The sequence below is a fragment of the Sceloporus undulatus genome, chromosome 3 (assembly GCF_019175285.1).
Source record: "Sceloporus undulatus isolate JIND9_A2432 ecotype Alabama chromosome 3, SceUnd_v1.1, whole genome shotgun sequence".
Taxonomy (NCBI): Eukaryota; Metazoa; Chordata; class Lepidosauria; order Squamata; family Phrynosomatidae; genus Sceloporus; species Sceloporus undulatus.
In genome coordinates, this window is record NC_056524.1 from 193731201 (window position 1) to 193739117 (window position 7917).

General features: G+C 38.4%; 1 long non-coding RNA gene across 2 annotated transcripts; it reads right to left on the reverse strand.

Moving 5' to 3' along the window:
- Nucleotides 1-4148: 4148 nt before the first annotated feature.
- LOC121926327 lies at nt 4149-7891 on the reverse strand. 2 transcript variants are annotated; one of them, XR_006103000.1, is made up of 3 exons: nt 7676-7888; nt 5034-6242; nt 4149-4282 (listed from the first exon to the last, which is right to left on the reverse strand). It is a non-coding gene; the product is annotated as an uncharacterized LOC121926327 (long non-coding RNA). The 2 variants fall into 2 exon arrangements; XR_006102999.1 differs by lacking the exon at nt 4149-4282 and having other exon boundaries at nt 6031-6242; nt 7676-7891.
- Between the last annotated feature and the right edge of the window lie 26 nt (nt 7892-7917).

The window sequence follows — 7917 nt, forward strand, 5'->3', positions numbered from 1 at the left end:
CAAATGTGGAAAATGGTCTACCAGGGGAATGCAGATCAGAGATCAGTTTCACTTCCTGTTAAAAGGGGGTTTCTCTGGGCATAACAGGTCAGAAACACAGTAAAATTTTCCTCTCTCCATGCCTTTTTTTTTTTTTTTTTTTTTTTTTTTTGGTTACAAATTATTTTAAAACTGGGGACATGGGGTGATTGTGATCCTCTAAGGTCCCATGGAGAGTTAATGTAGGTCTCCAAGCCCGCTCTAAAGTATAATCTATATGTGGGAATTTCAAGATGTAGACAGATAAGTAGCAGAGAGACAGAATAAATTGTTTGTTGGTACTGCTGTGCTGTGTCCAAGCAGATAAATGAGATCAGACATCGTTTGTATTCAAGTTCTGATTTTTTTTTTTAAGGGAAGGTCTTGTGAAGCAGCTCTTTAAGGTCTTCTTTTTCCAGACTCCCTAAGAATCTTTGTCATAATGTGCAGTGTGACTGCACTGTTTGTACTGATACAGAAATACTTTAAACCATGTTCTTGATAATACCTTCTGCTTATTTGAAATATATCACCATATTCTAATTTTGCAGCTCTCTAATGTACATGTTGCAGAAAGTCAAGTTACAAAATTCTTTGGGACAGCATGCCATAATACCAGAGAACCTGTATACTTTAATTACAGTGCTGGAGATGCTAAACTGAGTAATAGCTAAATAAAAAGCTGAAGAATTTTATATATATTCTAATTGGGCCACCTATCAATCACCTAGAAATTTCAATAAATGAATAGTAAATATATTTGATTTTTGTTAAATAAGATACCACAGGTCAGAGATGGGAATTGTGCGGCTTTCCAGATTGCAGCTCCCAGCAGCGATAGCTTTACCAGCATGATGGGAGTTGCAGTTCATCAACCTCTGGAAACCCACATAAGTCTAATGTTCTGCTGTAGGACAGTTAATAATAGTTGTGTCTCCGCCTTTAATCTGTTCCTATAGTTTGTTTCTTCCATTGCCAGATAAGTACTTGAGAGCTGCTGGTCTCAGTGGACTACATAATCTCAAATATGCTGAAGGAGGTAGGCGGATTGGGATTACACATAATGGGAGATAGGGATGGCTGAAAAAGTAAACAAGCATGCCCATGAATTCATGTCATGTAGGAGAATGTTCCCATTGTGGTATATTGGAAAAATTTTATTGTAAGAGCCGCTAAAAATACAAAATATAGTGACTACTACTAGTAGCATAGTAGTGGTTTCTAGTGGCAACTATAGTAGGGAAAGATCACACCTTTTTATTTTGGAAGGCTCGGGTGTCTCTTATTTGTAAAATGCAAAGCTTTTGCCAGCATACATATCCAGATTACTACATGTGGTAACACCTTTTAGAGGTTCATAGTTATTTTGTGGCAAACCTGATAACTATTAGTCTATGGAGCTCTCTGCCAAAGGGCTAGTAAGCAAATGCACTGCAAAAAACACACACATCTAATCCAAATAAGAACAGGAATAAATGCATAAAGCTAGACACAGTTGTATGTTGCAGGAATCAAGAATGCCAAGAAATGCAAATTAAATGTAAATACACCATAGTAAGTATAAAAATCATTTACTGATTTTACAGGGAAAATTAAGGTTAGAATTTGGCACAGCATAACAGTTTTACAGATGGACTATAACTCTTGAGACCATGGTTCAAATCCCCGCTTGGCCGAAGAAACCCACTGGGTGATCTTGGAAAAGTCATTCTCTCAGCCTCAGAGTAAAGCAATGACAAACATCTGAATAAATCTTGCCAAGAAAATCCTATTATAAGGATGCTGTAAGTCAGAAATGAAGGTATACCCCTACCAATACAACAAGTCAGCACTGGAGATTATTTATAAGATCCTCTTTTTAACAAGGCACAATTTAGGGAAACCATTTTGCACTGAACAGGATACAAAATTCTACCCTTATGCTTATCCTTATGATAAATGATTAAAATAGCCTGTGTGTGTGTGTACCTTCAAGTCGCCTGTTATACCACAGCAAATTTGGTATCTTCCCCCACTGGTGGGACTGAGGGTGTATACTGGAAAAAGTCTCAAGTATTGAAGTCCCAAACCACTTAAGGTGTTGAATATAACTCAACATTGAATTCAAACCAGAAGCATATTGGCAGGCAGTCCTGCTTTTGAGTCTGGTGTTAAACTGTTTCTGTGCAACGTTCTGGTCAACCATCTAACCGTGTTCACATTAAAGGAAACCCCATGTAGAGCACATTACAGCAATCTACTGTGGTTTAATTGTTAATTAACTTTTCAGAGGAAAATGTAGATTATCATTACTTCAGTTACTTGTTAGACTTCTTTGTCATAAAAATACAGGCAACAATGACAGGTTTTCAGGTTAGGTGCAAGATCAGTAAAACTGCTGTGTGTTGTTTTTGACTTATGGTGAACCTAAGGCAAACCTATCACTGGGTTTTCTTGGCAAGTTTCTTCAGAGTGGGTTTGCCATTGCCTTCAGTCACAGGTTTTCAGGTTAGGTGCAAGATCAGTAATAAATAAATAAAACTTTTATTTCTATCCCACTTGTTGTAAAAACAATCAAAGCAGCTTACTATATTAAAAGAATACACCATATACAGTATACAAAATATCCCCCCCCCCAAAAAAAGGAATTAAACAGTTTGTTAAAATTACATGAACAATTAAAACAATAGTGGTAGGCAGAGTCATCAGATATATGTGGGGGTCACTACATAGCCGAGTACGGTATTTTATTCTGGGAAGGCCTGCCGGAAGAGCTCTGTCTTAACAGCTTTCTTGAAGTTACCTAGATTGACGATTTGACAGATATCATCTGGTAGGCCATTCCACAGCCTGGGAGCGGTTGCAGAAAAAGCCCTCTGGGAGGTAACAGTCAATTTGGTCTTTATGGGCTGCAGTAAGTTTCTCCCAGAGTACCTGAGAGCATGGGCAGATTGTATGTAAGTAGGCAATCTTTTAAATAAGTTGGGCCCAAGCCATGTAGGGCTTTAAAGGTGATAACCAACACCTTGTACTGTGCCCGAAAACTAATAGGTAGCCATTGGAGTGACTTTAATATTGGTGTTATATGATCGCTTCTAGATGATCCAATGATAAACCTGACCACCATATTCTGTACCAATTGCAGTTTTCAAACTAGGCACAAGGGTAGCCCCATGTAGAGCGCATTAAAATTACTCATTACTTAATGTTTCCAGCTGTTTGAGTTAAATTGTCTATTATTAATTATTATTATTATTATTATTATTATTATTATTATTATTATTATTCTTTATTTATGTGGTACAGAATGTTGTTAACACTGCAGCTTTTGCCCACTATTTATTTCTGAGCTCTCAGGATGATTATAGCAGCAAAAATCAAATAACTGCCTTACTGTGTCACATTAACATTTTAAAGGACTATGCTACAGTTATATAATTAGCCTAAATGCCTTGAAGGCATCAGATCCTATCTGATCTCAGAAGGTAAGCAGATCAGGCCTGGTTAGTTCCTGGAAGAGAAGCTCACCTAGGAATATGAGGTGCTACAGGCTATATTCAGAAGATAGCAATGACAAATTTACTTAAGAACAGTAAAAAATTCATGGGGTGACCAATGGTTGACAGGTGACTTAAGGCATGTACTTTATACATGCATCAATATGTCACAGGATTATGAGAAGTTTCATTTTTCTTTTTCACACAGAACAGAAGCAACTAACAAAAGCAATGGGAAGGAGACAGCCAAAACTAAGCTTTTGATAGCAATATGAGAACAAAGGCCATGCCTTTAAGGACATGGTTTTCACTTCAGCAGGTTGTTTGTACCACATGTTCATTCCTTAACACAACAGTTCTAATAAAACCTTTCTATTTTGTCACAATAGAATGCAACTCAAAGCACTTATGCCCATTTATTTATTTAAACCAAAATTTTAAATCAGAAAGTTTTTTCTGTGAAGTTCCTTCCTCCTTGAAGCATTTTTCACAGAGTACCCATATGTGCTTCTAAAACCTATGTTATTTATTTATGTAGGTATTTATATACCGCCCTTCAGCCCTAATGGCTCTCAGGGTGGCTTACAATTATTGTTTTTAATCAGACAGTTCCCTGCCCTCAGGCTTACAATCTAAAAGACACAAAACAAAAGGAGAAGGCAATGGTGGAGGGAAAGGGGATGAGGTCCAGTGGTTCTTCTCTCCCTCTGAGGCCTGGACCAAGGCAGATGGATTGGAGGGAGGGCTCTTCCTTCTTCCAGGCTATTGGAAGAATGTTATCTGTTCCACTGTAAAGAATTGGATGGCTAAAATGAAAACAGGACTCTGGGAAAGAATAATATAATCTCCTCCTAGAAAGAAAATGAAGGATCCTAGCCCTAGACGCCCTTGTGAGACATGTCTCCTTTTAATCAATGGTATACCTGGATCCCATCTGATTGTAGAAGCCAAGCAGAGTCAGGCATGATTAGTACATGGATGGGATACCACCAACAAATACCATAGTGCTGTAAGCTATATTTCAGAAGACGGAACTGGCCAGTTCACCTCTGCCTATTCCTTGTCTAAGAAACCTCCATGAATTTCATAGGGTTGCCATGGGTTGAGGTTGGCTCAAGGCAGTTAATGAGAAATACATACAGTGCGTCCTTGCCTTACGCGGGGGATCCATTCCGGATCCCGCCGCGTAAGGCGAATTCCGCCTATGCTCGAGCCCCATTGGAAACAATTGAATTGGACAGCCGCCCCTTCTGCCCTGCGCGCACCCCGCGGCTTGAGCGCATATGCTTAAGGCCGCGTATGGCACGGGCTCACTGTATTTATACACCCTCAGAGACCCAAAGTGACCAGGTATAGCTGTTGTAGAAAAAGTTCTGTTTCAACTTCCTTTTGTGTTTAATACATGCTGAATACAAAAATAGATTGCAGTGCTATTAACATCTCTGTTGAATTGTAGAAACTTTGTTTTCTGTTAACAGCAGGCAATAAGCAGCAAGGATAATTCCACATTGGCTATTATGGCAATGTTGTTATAGTTACCTGCTTTTCTGTCCAAAAATGGCACTCCAACGGCCTAACAAGTTAAAACAAAACTAATAACTGAAATGTTAAGCAGATTCATTAAAATGCAAGGAAAACATCCACCTAAGACCCGTGTTTATAGCAACCATTTAATTTCCAAAGGCCTGCCTGAACAGAAATCTTGGCTAACTGGCAGGCAGGAGAAAAAAAAGAACAATCTTATTCAATGTAGATTCTGCAGCCATGGAGAAGGTCCTCTTACACCTACTGAATGTTCCTCAAAGAGTGGCAAAAGCTAGGAGGGGCTACCACAAGGATGGTATTTCAGCTACCTTAACCTATAAAATTTATGATTTTGGTTTACCACAAATAAATTGTACCTGAAAACAAACCATGAAGCTGTTCTAAAATGGTAGCCATGTGCTTCCTGTAACTATACATTTGACTACCTCATTATAAAGATGTTTCAACCCTCCCTTTACATAGGAATGGGAAGCTCTATCCTTAATGCAGTGAGTTTTAACCTCTTATGTGCAACAATCTTGGTCCATGTCTTGCTGTGGAAGCTGGATATTTATACATTTGTACAGGAGCAAACAAAAATGCAGTCCTTATCATCTTTTTATGAACCACTTCATGAAGTTTCACAAGGCCTCTAGGTTCATATATATTTCAGATAGCAGGTAAGAAATAAAATTGTTCCCATGTACTTTGGTAAAAGGTTTTTTCAGCCATACTGAGGCTGAGAAAGAATAGGGACCTGGACTCCTTTCCCCCGCAATATGAGCTTAACTAGGAATGAGACTCTTTCTTTTAACTAGCATAGAAAATGCCAGATCTAAGTTACACAGTATCCTTTGATGGGACAAATTTAAACACTATCCAAAAGAACATGGGCTTAAACTTTCTGAGGGGAATTAGGCTGTATACAACAAAACCATGTCATGATATTTCACTCTTAATGTTCTTGTTCATCCAACATGTCATACCTTTTATAAGCAAAAAAGAAAGAAAGAGGGAAAAACTACAATTTATTTAAATACTTCTTAATAATGTCATCTGCCCCTTGGCTGAATGAAGATGTTATATTCATACTGAATGTATTATTTTGTACACAACATTGATTTTTTTCATTAGATTTGTGTCTTAAGTCTTCTAAGAATTCCACCTTCAGCCGGTTTAGTTCCTCTGCCAAGCTCTTCATCTCACACGAAGCAAGATTATTATCTGAAGAAACAAGAAACAAAGTTCTGTGGTTTAAATTCTGTATTCTAAACGAGAGGAAATGATTCAAAGAGAACCAAGGTAGTAACCAAAATATAAGCACCTTGTAGTTTTTCATCTGCTAGAGAGAGAATCTCTTATCTCTTAGTTTAGACTGAGGGAAAACAGGTGGAGTTAGCATTGGCAATCCACTTAACCATTTTTAAGTACAGGGCTCCCCCGGGTTACGAATTTAATTCGTTCCGCGGCGCCATTCGTAACCCGAAAAGCATTCGCAAGCCGAAGCCCCATAGGCGCTAATAGCGAAAGCCGCGATTTCGTGTGAAATAGCGCCGAAAAGCACCAAAATTTTTTTCGTAACCCGAAATAACCTTCGTAACCCGGAACAATTATTTTTAATGGATTTTTTTCGTAACCCGGAAATTTCGTAACGCGGCGCATTCGTATCCCGGGGTACCAGTGTATTACAATATTTATATGGGAGAATGAGCAGGCATTCATAGTCTTTCTGGCTATTTATTGCATGCAGTCTTAGATGTACAACCGTATACATTTCAGTGTCTTAAGACATTACTTTCATTGCATTGAATCCCTGCTCAGCCATGGAAACCTACTTGCTAATCTTGGGCAAGTCACACTCTCAGCCTCAGAGGAAAGTAAAACCTTCTGAACAAATCTTGAAGAGAAAACCTTGTGATAAGTTTGCCTTAGGGTCATCATAAGTCAGAAATGACTTGAAGGCACACAACAAGTTGAGAGCAGAGATTCTTTCTGAACAGCATGGTCTATCTTTATGAGTTAGAAACAGCATATCCTTTGAAGTTGCATAAAACCTCATTTACAGCAGAGTCTGATGCCTGGTCAGTCTGGCTTTATTTCTTCTCAGCTTACTTTATATCTTTCCCTGTTCATTCAGTCGACAGATCTCATTCAGTGAGATAAGTGGCAGTCACTTGTACCCCATTTATGTAATCACCAGTCTTTTCCAACCAGAGCAAAGATCTTACATATGATGTAACATGCTGCTGCACTTGGTTGTTGGCTTTCTTCAGCTTACCTCAACCAATATACTCCAATGTGGCACCAGTCTTGGGTTCATTCTAGGTCAATTCACTTTTCTCTCATTACCTCATCATTGTTAAAAGTTAGGTTGGATTTATGCCCTTAACTATGATCTCAGTGACACACACACACACGTTCCATAATACAAAAAGCTATCTGCTTTATATTTTATTCTTTATAAACACATTATTTATATTGTCCGGGTCTTACATTTCTGTAAATTACATCCCAAATCAGTACCTGTATCAGGTACCACCAAGGATGTTTGCAGCAATAAGTACATGTTGGAAATGTAGGTCCATTTAAAGCTAACTCTAGAAATGCCAACTCCTGAAAGCAACATACACACAGCAACTAAACCTTGCTGAGCCTACCTTTAGCATTTTTCATTGTTTGAGACACTATTCGCCTGACAACCTGGTCAGCCTGATGAAGAACACTGGTTGCACAAATAGCTCGATCCATCTCCTAGGTAAGAGCAACAAAAAGTCATGCTTTAGTTACAAAATTTATGCATTTTATTTATTCCCAGAAACCAGCTTAATTTTTTTCTCTCCCACGCAGCAAACCCCATTATGTTTTTATGTATGTTAAAACAGGCACCAAAAAACAAAAA